Source organism: Sylvia atricapilla, chromosome 1 (assembly GCF_009819655.1).
Source record: "Sylvia atricapilla isolate bSylAtr1 chromosome 1, bSylAtr1.pri, whole genome shotgun sequence".
In the NCBI taxonomy this organism is placed as follows: Eukaryota; Metazoa; Chordata; class Aves; order Passeriformes; family Sylviidae; genus Sylvia; species Sylvia atricapilla.
In genome coordinates, this window is record NC_089140.1 from 2,266,079 (window position 1) to 2,278,303 (window position 12,225).

The 12,225-nt window shown below is 52.5% G+C and overlaps 1 protein-coding gene across 3 annotated transcripts in view; it reads left to right on the top strand.

Moving 5' to 3' along the window:
* The first annotated feature begins 2,269 nt into the window (after window positions 1-2,269).
* The window catches only part of GJC2 (gap junction protein gamma 2), a 30,397-nt gene continuing 20,441 nt past the window's right edge, over window positions 2,270-12,225 (top strand). Inside the window, exons 1-2 of one of the 3 annotated variants that reach the window (XR_010742973.1) lie at window positions 4,128-4,339; window positions 9,598-9,938. The gene's annotated coding sequence lies outside the window, so the exon portion shown is untranslated. Of the gene's footprint in view, window positions 2,342-4,127; window positions 4,340-9,597; window positions 9,939-12,225 lie in introns of those variants that run through there. The other 2 variants (XM_066313499.1, XM_066313508.1) reach the window with 2 other exon arrangements.

The window sequence follows — 12,225 nt, forward strand, 5'->3', positions numbered from 1 at the left end:
CGATCCATAAGCGCGGCCGGGATGGCACGCACGGCCCCGCCATCCTCACCCTGCTCCCAGCCTCCCAAAACTCAGCCATCCACTCCAGGCTCCGCTTTTTCCAACAGCAGCAGCTGGGTTCCACTTGTCCCGGACATGACTCCGGCCCTGTAAATAACCAGAAGCCATCTGCAATTCCCATTGTGCCGTGGCAACTGGTACAGCCACCGGAACAACCGGATGCTTGTGGACTCGGGGATGAATCCCCCTCCTGATCCTGATTTCTCTCTGTCCCCTCACAAAAAGGAGGGAGAACAGGATGTTTTTCTGGATTTTGCTTTTCCCCATCTCGGGAGATGCAAAAAAAAAAAAAAAAGGGAGGCAGAAAAGGCAAAATTCCAGTATCCAGGTGAAGCTGGGGAAAAAAAAAATATATATATATATATATTTTTTTCCTCAATTTCCACATAGAGGGGTTTATTTTATTGAAGCCATGTGGGAATAAGACTCCTGAGAGCTGGATCCAATGGGCACAGGGAAGGTGCCCAAATCATCAGCCCAGCATTAATTTGCAGATGTTCCTTAAAGGATCAGGAGTTCCTGTTTGTATCAAGTTTTGATGGAAAACAAAGTGTCTGTGTGGTGGGCACTGAACTTTAGGGATGGCCTGGCTCCTTAACGTGGGAGTCAGCATGGAGGTGATGGAAAAAAATCAAAAAGCCAAGAGCAATCCTCCAGTCACCACCAATGCTGGGAATAGGATGAGAAAATAGAGGAGATTTATTATTTTTCCCAGTTGGAAGTGCAGGATATTTGAGCTGCATCCCTTGCTTTGAACATGGTTGAAATCCTGTGATGCCTCCTGGATGTGGGGGCGAGGACTGGAGGGTGTAAAAAGCACCCCAGTTTGGGTGGAGAGGGGAAACTGGTGCCAGAGCCCACAGCAGAGGGATAATCTCCCTGCCTGGCACAGGGTGAGTGGTGTCAGGCTGTCCCCTGAGCAAGGAGGGGGATTTCACTCATTCCATCCATTTGGGCTGCTCCTTCCTCCTGCAGCCCATGGCCATCCCTCCTCTGAGCTGGGAACATCCCTCTGCTCCCTCCTCCCAGGGCTGCTGCACTCCCTGCCCCTGCCAGCGTCCCCAGGAGCAGCCTGGCTCCATCACAGCAGCGTTTCTATGTTTAATTTGCCTTTTTTGTATATATATTTTTTTTTAACACATAATATTTTGTTCACCCTATCTGCTTTCCCAATGCTGCTGCTCCTTGGGGTCATCCCACTGCAGCTTCACCCCACAGTGCTGCTGTGCTGGCACCTCTGGGATCTTTACTGTTTTTTTTTTTTTTGTTTCCTGAAATCCAGCCTGATCCCCTTTGTCCTATAGGGAAGACATTTCACCGGTGCTCTTGCAGCAGCTCCTGGTGTTTCCAAAGGCAGGCAGGACATTCCCTTGTGCATTCTCACCGCTGTGGCTGCCACAGATGTGCCTCTCTGGGCCTTGGGTGCCTCTGAGAATATTTTGGCTCTGTTTTCCCACCGCTTTCCCATTTAAGAGTTGTATTTATCAGTGAAGTCTCCCTGCTGAGCCTCCCCTTGTGCACCACATCCTCCAGCCCTGACCATGCTCCCTGCATTTCCCAGAGAAGCTGTGGCTGCCCCTGGATCCCTGAAGTGTCCAAGGCCAGGCTGGATGGGGCTTGGAGCACCCTGGGATAGTGGAAGATGTCCCTGCCTGTTTCAGGGGGTGCAGCTGGATGAGCTTTAATGTCACTTCCAAGCCAGACCATCCTGAGATTCTGATTTCTCCAGCTCCTCAGTGTGCTCTTCCCCTGAAAGCAGCATCCAGATGAAAACTCCTGCCAGGATCCCAACAAAATCCCCCTGGGGGCATCCCTCTGTTTCACCAGCGAGCTGTGAACTCCCATTCTCAACCCAATCCTCCTACACCCTTTGTACTCCTGATTTATTTCACCCAAAATCCTGGATGGCCACCCAAATTCCCTCCCTCTCCTGGAGGAACCTCACCCTAAGCGCTGCTGTCAAGGCAAAACTGGGATCCAAACCAAAGCCTCCTGCTCTTCTCCAAGTGGTGGCACCAAGCCTTTCAGGAGCTCCCTGAGCAGCAGCAGCTTCTCCCTTGTGCCACCCGCCTGGAGAGGGGACAATGGGGCCATTGAGCGGGGACAGTGACACGCTGCCGTATTGTGCCTGGCAGAGAGATGCCCGGGAATAATCAGCTCCTCCTTGGCTTTGTTGCAGGGCTGCTGCTGCTGCAGGGTTTCTCCCCACCCGGGCTCCGGTTATGCGGTGAAGATCCGCAGCTCCACGGGCACCTTTTATTTTTTTTCCTGGCTGTGAAAGGTACAGGATGGGGTTCTTCGTGGGAGAAGGGAGGGATTGTGGGTTTGGGAGCAAAAAGGATGTTCCTCACCCCGTGGTCGCTGTTTCGTTGGTCCCTGTAATATGTTGTGTGTTTATTATATTTTATGTGTTGCACATATAAAGGCAGCGCTGAGAGATGTGAAAATTAACATTTCTTCCTTATGCCTGCAAAATGTTTTGCATTCAGCATTTGCATAAGATACAGAAATCCAACTCCACCTGGGGTCTGGGCAATCCCTCAAAATTTGGATCCAGGATTTTGCTCGGAATTGTTTTATACAAGGCTGACTCAGAGTTTGCTCTGAGTCTGACACAGAGCTGGGCTGGGATTTTTTGGGGAGCTTACCTAAGGTTGTTTTCAAGCTGTGTGATTACAAAAAGGGTTTCCCTGCACGTTCTCTGGTGAGGATGTTTTCCTTGCCCAAAATTCCTTGAAATCCTTGGATTTGGGCTGAACTTTGGGCTCGTGACTGTCTCAAGGGCAGCAGCAGCTGCAGGAGGAAGAGCTGTGCTGATGCTTCCCTTCTCCCTCCTCTTCCTCCTCCATCCCTGGGGCATCCTAGGAGCTGATTTCCTCTGGAAAACTCCTCCTGGGAACACGTAACCCTGCACAGTCAGCCAGGCTGTTCCCAGCTTGTTCCTCCCCTAAAGCAGCTGGAGAGCAGAAACTCACTTGAGAAATTAAATTAGAGGATGAAAAACTTGGCTCCCCCACCCCAGCTGTTCTGAGGAGCAAGGACAGCTCTTAAAATCTCCTTCAAACCAGGAAAAGCAAGTTATTTTGAGGAGCTTCACGTGGTGGGAGCTGCTTAAGACGTGCTGAGGGTCATGTATGTTTAAGAGATGAAGAGCCACCAGATTTTAAATGTTTAGAGCCTTCTTCACGCCAAATTTATTCAGTTTGGGGATTTTCTTTAATTTCAGCGAGTAAAACCTCACTGATTTGGCCTCCTGGAAGCCAAATCTCCCCTCACAACACGGGGCCTTTAAGGAAAACATCAATTTTTGTGAGGTCAGCCATAGAATCATGCGAGTTGGCAATGGGAAGGAACAGATGAGGACGTGCCAAAGGTTGTGGCCTCTGCGTGGGGCAATTATTGAATCCCTGTTTGTGGGTTTGAGTCAGGGGCAACATCCCCCCCTGTGCAGCAGAGATGTGCACGGGGGGAAAAGTCCCTCTGGCAGAGAGCAGGAGGGGCTGGGAGAGCAGGAAAATGTCCCCTCTGTCCCCTTCCAGCTGTTCTCCCTTCCAGCTGTTCTCCACAGAGCAGGGAGATGCTTCCAGCTGTTCCCCCTGCCCTGCAAAATGGGGTTGGGAAAGGGAGGACAGGGATGAAGAGGGGCTGGATAGGAGCCTCTGGTCAATATAAAACATTAAAATACAAGATTTCAACAACGAGCACTGCTTTGGGCATAAAAACTGGGGTGAGGGAATGAAGTTTTTTGGCGGTGCTGCAGTGTTTCACTGCAGCTGTAAGGACAGGGGCTGTTTGTAGCCAACTTTCCACCGGGTTTGGAGCAGAAAGGAAAAGAAATCCCAACCGAGAAGGAAACATTCCTGCTGCAGCACCTCCACTTCCCGCCTCCCTCTCCTGCTCCAAGGAGCTCTTTTTGCTATTTTTAGCCCTAAACCCTTCGACTATTTGAATAATTCGATTTTTTTTTTTTTTTTTTTTTTTTTTTTTTTTTTTTTTTTTTTTTTTTTTTTTTTACGACGATTTTTATGCGTGCCGAGAAGGCAAATCCAAAAAAATAAAGGGAAGCCAAAAGGAATCCTTGCAGTCCCGGGGAAGGCTGGGGTTACACATCCAGAGGAGCTTTCCCGTGTCCACGTCAGAGCCCGGTTTTGGCGGGGTGGGAGGGAGGAGAGCAGCGCTGGGAGCGGCCGGACAGGGATCCAGGATTCCAGGGATCCAGGGATCCGCAGCTGGCCAGGATGGGACAGTTTTCGGGAAGAACAGAGCCCAGCGCTTCTCCGTATGTTACTTTCGTGTTTGTTTTATTGCTGTGTTTTATTTTTTTTAATTTTTTTTTTCGTTCTCCCTCCTCCTCGTGTTGATGTTTGGCCGGTGGTTTTTAGCTTGGCTGCCTCCCAGCACTTCTCAGATCCTTTCCCTGTGCTTCAACCCCCCCACCACTCCGCTCCCACCCTGCTCTTCCCTGCTCCTCGTTTTCTGCCCTTTCCCGATTATTTGGGTGGGAAATGCGTTCGCTGAGGCTGGATGTTCATGCGGTGCCTTTACTGACGGGGTGAGAGACGCGACATCCCTATTTGGCATCAGTTTGTGCACACTTGGCTGGCGTGAATCATCCCCCGGCGCCCGGGGCACTGCAAAGCTGGGGATAAAACCAGCAGTGCTTTAGCTTTTTCCTCACGGAAAAAGGAAGGAATTCTTCCCTGGGAAGGTGGGGAACCCCTGGCACAGGGTGCCCAGAGGATCTATGCCTGCCCCTGGAGCCCTGGAAGTGTCCAAGGCCAGGCTGGATGGGGCTTGGAGCAACCTGGGATAGTGGAAAGGTGTCCCTGCCCATGGCAGGGGTGGGATGAGATGATCCTTAAGGTCTCCTCCAACCCAAATCGTTCTGGGATTCTCTGAAACCTCTCTGTGCTCTGGGACCTCCTGGCCAGTCCCTATCCCAAACCTCCTCTTACCTCAGACCCCCCGAGCTGGAGGGAGGAACACCAGATCCTGATTTTCCTGCTGAGCCTGTGTTACACTCCTGAGGTTTCTGCAAATTTGGGGATCTGCATCCTCCTGGCTTTGGGATCATCAGCTCAGATCCTCCTGCTCCTGCATGGTGAGCTGGGCTTTGAGGGCAGGCACAGCTGGAGAGCAGCACCCTCTGGGGCTCATCCCAGCAGCAGGTGTGGATTTGCAGCTGGTGCCTCTAAGCCATGAGAAGTTTATCTTCTCTGCAAGAAGAGAAGCTTCTCTTGGCCTGGTTTTGGCTTGTTTTGGCTTGTTTTTAAAACAAGGTCCAAGGCTCTTGGCACACTTTTCATCTTCACATCCTAAACACTTTGTAAAGGTTGTGTTCCCTCCTGTGCAGCTGGGGAAACTGAGGCAGGGCGAGTCCATGGCTTGGCAGCACCACCACCAGTGGAAGCTGAACCTGCTCCTTGATGACCTCATCTTCTTGGCCAACCTTCCTTGAGAGAAAACTCTCCTTTGGCTGCCAAAGATGCTCCTCTGGGGTGGGATCCTTGACTTGGATCCCTCATTCCCACCTCAGGGTCCTGAGATGAACCTCAGGTGGAGGTGCTGTTGCATTTCCACAGCTTTTAATTTTCCTATCTTTTAAAATCCTAAAGGTCTTCCCCTGATGGTGCTGATGGGTGACCCTGAGTTCTGTCCCTTCTGCCTCCAGATCTCTGCAGATTTAGTTGCAACCAGTGTTTGTCCAGAGGATTTCCTGGAGAGAGGGGCTGGAAGGAGCTCCTGACCCCCCTTATTCATGAAGTGGCCTGGGAGGGAATTCCTCTCTCCATCCTAAAAAGCCTTTCCAATCTATCCCAAGCACAAGAGCTTGGCTTAATGAATTTAATTCAGCTCTGCTCGATGGCAGAGGACTGTGTCCTCTCCTGGTGGGAGGTGAGCAAACATTCCCATACTCCCAAAGGGAAACTGAGTCCCTTAAATCCTGGGAGGCCACAGGCACCTTCTCCTTCCACCCAAATTTCCTTGGAATGCCACAGGAGGGCAACCTGCCCTGTGCCCAAAGCTTCCTTAGAAAGTCAGAGGGAGGAAATCCCAACAAAACCCGGCTCCAGACAATGGGAACAGGAAAAAGGGCCATGAGGCAGAGGAGGAATCTGCACCTCGTGCTCCTCCTGCAAGCTGGGAGAGCCATTTCCGAGACAATCCTTGGCTTTTGTCCAAGACCAAAACACCAGGTAGGGTTGGTTTTTTTTTGTGTGTGTGTGTATCATAAGGAAACCCCTCCTTCCCCAGCAATCCGAGACCGTGTGCACCATATTCCTGAGCGATCCCAGTGCTGGGGAGAACTCTCTTCTCCTGTAATTTATGGCCTGGTTGGAGTTCTTCCACCCAGTGTCCATCCCAGCAGCCCAAAGGGCAGTTTTAAGGCTGCACAGCTCCCTTTGACCCACTCTGTCCCTTGGAGCTTGTGGTGACCAGCCATGGAAATCCACGTGGTTTCTGCTCCTCGCTGCCAGCACAAGGGAAAAGAAAGGAGGTTTTGTGGGATTTCTGCACGTCACTGTTGCAACTTGGGTCTGAAGCAGCAGAAGACAGGGAAAAGGGATAGGAAAGGAGGAGCTCCATCCTATAAATTAATTAAGGCACGTGAGAATAAACTTTGCTGGAGCAATTTATCTCCTTTTCTCTCTCATTTTTGGGGGCTGTGGTTTGTCCCACTGTTCTCCTGGCTGCATCCTCAGAAGGTGAGGATCCCATATCCCACCCTCAGGTGTTCTGAGCTGTCCCCGAGGAATGAAGTGACTTTTTAAGGACAAGCCAAGCCCTCGAGCAGGTCAGAATTTCTCCTCTAAAGCTGCACACTCTCTTCTGCAGTTCGACTTTTTGCTCCTTCTCCATCCCCTGGGGAGGATGCCGACTTTTCCTGGCCACCAGTGGATGTGGAGGTGTGGAAAATGCTGAGCAGGGTGAGGAGCTGAGGGTGAGTGCTGCAATCCCAGGACAGCAGAGGCTGAAGGTCCCTCAGGAGGTGCAGATGCCACCAACTTCCCACACCAGCATTTGTCAGGGAGACTTTTATTTCCTACCCAGCTGAAATCCTTCTGGCTGACCCTTGTCCTTCCGTGGTGTATTTTTGGGATGTCTGTGAGGACCCCTGACAGAGCAGCACTGCTCCCCCCAAAAAAACCTCTCAGGTCCCATCACCCTGATCATTAATGACACCCCACAGCCTCGTCCCTGGGAGATGCCACCACCAGCTGGGACCTATCAGCACCAGGGAGGTGACAGGGTGGCACCAGCTGCTCCACAGGAGCCAGGACAGCGGGGAGGTCACCAGCTCCTGTTTTCTGGGGGGTTTACACCCAGCGCCCCCATTTCCCCAGAGCTCAGGTCCCTTTCGGCAGAGCCAGGATGGAGGGAGCTCGGCACCTCCCGACGCTTGGCTTTAATTATTTCTGACCCTTTTTAACACCCTCTTCAACTGCCCCGGAGCTGTGCAAGTGTCCTCTGGGTGTGAACTGCCTTTTACACTCAGAGCAGAGCCCAGCGAGCCCCTCATGGCATCACCAGTGGGATGGAAATGGGGCAAAATCACGGGAAAACAGCACAGAAATGGGGCTCGGCATCACTCCCAGCCCAGCCCTGAGCATCTCTGGGTGCTTCCATCCCTTCCCTTTGTCACCCTCTGGACTGAGGCACAGTTAAGCCACCCAAATACTGTTCCCTACCCCTTCCAGCCCCACAGAACGCCCGCGGCGCATCCCGGAGCCTCTGCCTCGGAAACCTGAAGCCGTTTCAAACATGAGCCCGAGCCAAATTCCTCCAGGCACGTTTTTAACATCCTTTTTTTTTTTTTTTTCCTGCCGGTGACAATAGATTTGCTCAGGGCTCTGCCCAACCCTTTCCTCTACGCTGCCAGACAGAAATAGTTCACCAGGTTCTCTAAGAAATGAAATGACCCTGTTTCCTTTTTCCCGGCCAGGAGGTTTCCTTTTACCTCTCCCTTTGCTTGTGTCTGGGCTCGGAGCTCCCTGTGCGAGGGCAGACGGTGTCTCTGTGTCCCATGGGCTGTGCCAGCCCTGCCCAGGTGTCCCGAGGGATTTCCGTGGCCCTTTGTGGCTCTCAGCCTGCTGCTCCGGGGATGCTGGAGCCAGCGCCGGCTCTGCGCCTCCCAGTCAAAACGCATCAAGATGATTATAGAAAAAAAAGCGGTGCTGGAGAAGAGCAGGGGAAGAGAGAGAGGGAGAAAGGGAAAAGATGATGCCAGGGGCATGGCGAAGCAATCCCTCCTGTGTTCACAACCTCGGTTGATAGCGGGGCTTCTCCTGGGAGCTGTGGTTGGATGCCCCAGGGAAGGGGAGACCAGCAGGGCCAGGACCCTGTGCTGACCTCAGAGCCCACGGGCTGTGACAGGGACACACCAGGGCTGCTCTGGGTCGGCGTTTCGGGTCATCCCAGATGCCACAAGCCGTCAGCTCTGCCGCTGGCTCCCGGGAGATGCTCCAGCTGCTCGGCAGGAGCCTCTCCTCCGAGGGCATCCAGAGGAAAGCTGCCTCTCTCGGGGTTTTGTTGCATGCTTGGCTTGGCTTGGTGGGAGGTGGTCGCTCTCGGGTTTGCAGAATTCCCGGACAAAGCATTTTCCGTGCTGCGGGGCCGCAGGGAGAGCGGCTGAGATCAGCTTCAGCGTCTGCTTGGATGGAGGCAGAGGTTTGCAGAGGATGGAGGCTGGGGAACGCTGGTGTGGTGCAGCATGAGACATCCCTGCCCGGGGCATGGAGAGCTGCCCGGCATCCCGGGCTCAGTGCACGGAGGTGAGGAGCTCCAGCCGGGCCCGGGGGATGGAGCTTGTGCCGCCGGGATTTGGGGAGAAGGGAGGATTTCTGTGCCCTCTCCTTTATCCCAGCCTGGGGGATGACCTGGGGCTGGTCTCTCTGTGGGACCCAGGGGGCTGGTCCCTGCCTGGAGGCTGCTCCAAACCTGCCCCTACCCGGCTCCCGGGGCTGCCACAGGGTTTGGCCAAAGCTGTTTTCCGAAAATCAGGGAAAACTCTGGTGCCAAATACAAGGTTTGATCTCCTGTGCCCGTCCCCAAGGTCAGCGTGAGCTGAGGAGGCTCCTGGAGCTGCTCTGCGGGATAACCTCACTGCCGCTTGTTACCACACAGAGGGATAACCTGGAAAACAGAAGGAGAGGGATGCGTTCAGCTCAGAGGAGCAGCTTTCCGCAATAAATTCTGTTTATAAGGGCAAGCACAAGCGAGGTTTGGTGCGCTGGCCAGGACACGAGTGGGCGTGGATCTCCTTTATCTATTCCTCCATCAGCGGAGCTCTCCCGGGTTGGGAGGATGAGGAGGAAGCTCAGCTCCGGGCAGCTGCTTTCTTGCAAGCTTTCAGCCCTCTGGTCTCCCTGCCTCCCGCATCTCGGGGCTGCACAGTCTCCTTGGCAGCCTCACGGCACTTTTTTATTTTTATTTTTATTTTATTTTTTTTTTTAGCCGTTCCAGAGAATTTGAACAGCCCTAGCGAGGGCGAGCTCTGATTTATAGGGAGTGTTTTTACGGTGTTTATGTTGGCAGGCTGGAGTTTATGTTCGGTTTGAAATGTTCGCTGGAGCCTTTTTTTTTATCTCCGGGGCTGAAAAACAACAGAGCGCCGATGCAAAGTCCTGCGCTAATTGGAGAGGGGCTGATTTAGGGCTGGGGCTGCAAAATGCCTGGCTCCTGCTTGGCTCCCAGCGGGGCAGCTGCTGCCTGCAGTGCCCGTGGGGGAGGATTTCATCCTTCAGTGGGGTGGGATCCATTCGGGTTGAGCTGTTTGGCCAGTGGAGGTCACATCTGGCACGGAGAGGGACACATCGTGGTGCCTCGGGCTCCTGCTTACAGCCTGACAGAACAAGATGATCACCAGATGCAAGAAGCTTAAGAAGCTTCAGCTTGGGGGAAAACAAAGAAACAAAGCCAGTTGCTTAATTTTTTTTTTTTTTTTTAATATATAACCCAGAGCATACTCAGATGTGGAGAAACACCTTGTGCTGGTGTTGGAAATGCAGCTCGTTTCCATCCCATCACTCCTCTCCTCTTTGTAGGATCTCAGTGTTCCCAGCTCAGGTTTGGGTAAATTCAGTGTCTTGGTGAGATCCCATCATCCTCTGTGGGGTTTGGAGTGATTGAACCTCCAGAGCCCCTCACAAGGAACAACCTCCTGCTCTTCATTCTCCACGGGATTATCCCTCTCCCATTAGTCCTGCAGGATTAGTCTGAGAGTAGGAAACTTTTTCAGGTGCCAGCAATGGGCCATCTGGGAGCATAGGGATGGATTTTATCCATCTGCCAGAAGAAACCTACTTTAAAATCAACTCCTGATCTCTCCAGTTGTGTCCACCTTCCCTTCCCCAGCACCACAGGTGCTGAGGGTGATCCACGGGGTGTGAGCAGCACCTTGGTGTGGGATGGGGAACCCTTAAAGGCAATTTAAAATGTAGAATAGCAGGGAAGAGGCACAGGGGGATATCACATCTTGGGCAGGGTGTGCCTCGGGTCTCCTGGTTCCTGAGGGCAGGTGGTGGAATCCAGAGGAGTGGAGAGAAGAGCTGGAAACTGAGATGAGACCCAGACCATCCCTTGGCTGTCAGGCAGCTCACAGAATCCCAGAATGGTTTGGGTTGGAAGGACCATTATTGTTCCACCCCTTTGCCACGGCAGGGACATGTCCCACTGTCCCAGGCTGCTCCAAGCCCTGTCCAACCTGACCTTGGACACTGCCAGGGATGGAGCAGCCACAGCTCCTCTGGGCACCCTGTGCCCAGCTCCAAGGAGGGATGACCACCCAAATTCAGACAATGAAATCCCCCCAAGTGCCCTCAGACTGGTCTTGGAGGATGCCACAGGGATTTTATCCCCTTGAGGAGACCATGGCACACTGTCCTGCCTCCACATCACCCCAAGTTGCTCCATACCCCTGCAACCTTTTTCCCAGAAACATCTACTGGGACTCCCCTGCCAGGCAAAAGGGCATTTTATTCCAGGCCAGTTGTTTAGGAAAGGTCCTGGCTGGCATTAGGCACCTCAGAAGATGTGTCCTGCTGGATGGATCCTAATAAGAAGGGAGGGCAAGAAAGCCACAGCATTACAAGCACATCTACGTGCCTCTGGTCTAGTCACACAGAGAAGAAAATGTCAGGAATTTGGTTCAAAGTGTTTTAGTGAAGCAGAGAACTTTCTATTTTAAGAGATTTCTGATATCTCTCAGCCTGCACTGAACCACACAGATCCTCAAAGAGAAAAAAAAAAAAAAAAAATAAAGACACAAAACCAACAAATCCCCCAGTTCTGCTACTGGCAATAAAATTTTGGCTGACACATGTGAGCCTCTATTAACCCATGGCCCTGTGAACGTGCTGCTCAGGGACAAACCTTACAGTAGGAGAGTCCATCCTGCTGTTATTCCTTGTAATGGGAAGCTTCCAAAAAACCAGCCAAAACAAATATTTGGAGGAAAGGCAGGGGCTGCCTGGAGGGAGCGACTCGGGCAGGAATGCTCCTGCCACCGGGCAGGAGGTGACATCATCCAGATTCCTTCACTGTGGAATGCAGGATTTGGTCTTCCCTGCCAGTAATTGCTTTTCAAAAACAGACCTGCCCAGGGCAGCAGATTTCACCCAGCCCCTTCCAGTGCACGGCAGAGAGGCTGGATGTTCCCAAATCCCCTTCTTGTCCCTAGCTTAAAGGGGACATTGTATGGACAGGCAGCAGGGTCTGTCCCAAAACTGGTCATCTCCCAAACTGCAAGTGAAAGAACCCAAAATTCCCAAAATGGGAGCTGGGCAGAAATCTTGGCAGGAAGAGCTGGTGGGGCAGCAATGACTTCTTGGGGCTGGCCAGGATGGGCTGGGGATGTGTGGGGACCTCTGTGCTGGGCAGACTTTGCTGAGAGCTGCAGGAGGAGCCCAGGGTGACCTCTGTGGTGACCTCTGTGGTGACCTCCAGGGTGACCTCTGTGGTGACCCCATTTTCTCAGTCCTATGAAGCCCAGTGACCACATCCATCAGGTGTTTTTGAATGTAGAATTTCAGTGGTGACTGGGAGTGTTGGATTGATGGTCCTTGTAGATCCCTTCCAGTCTGGATGTTCTCTGTTTTTATCTATGGCTGGAATAGGGGCTGATGTGCAGAATCTTCTGACCAACCTGGTGACACCTGGCTTGAT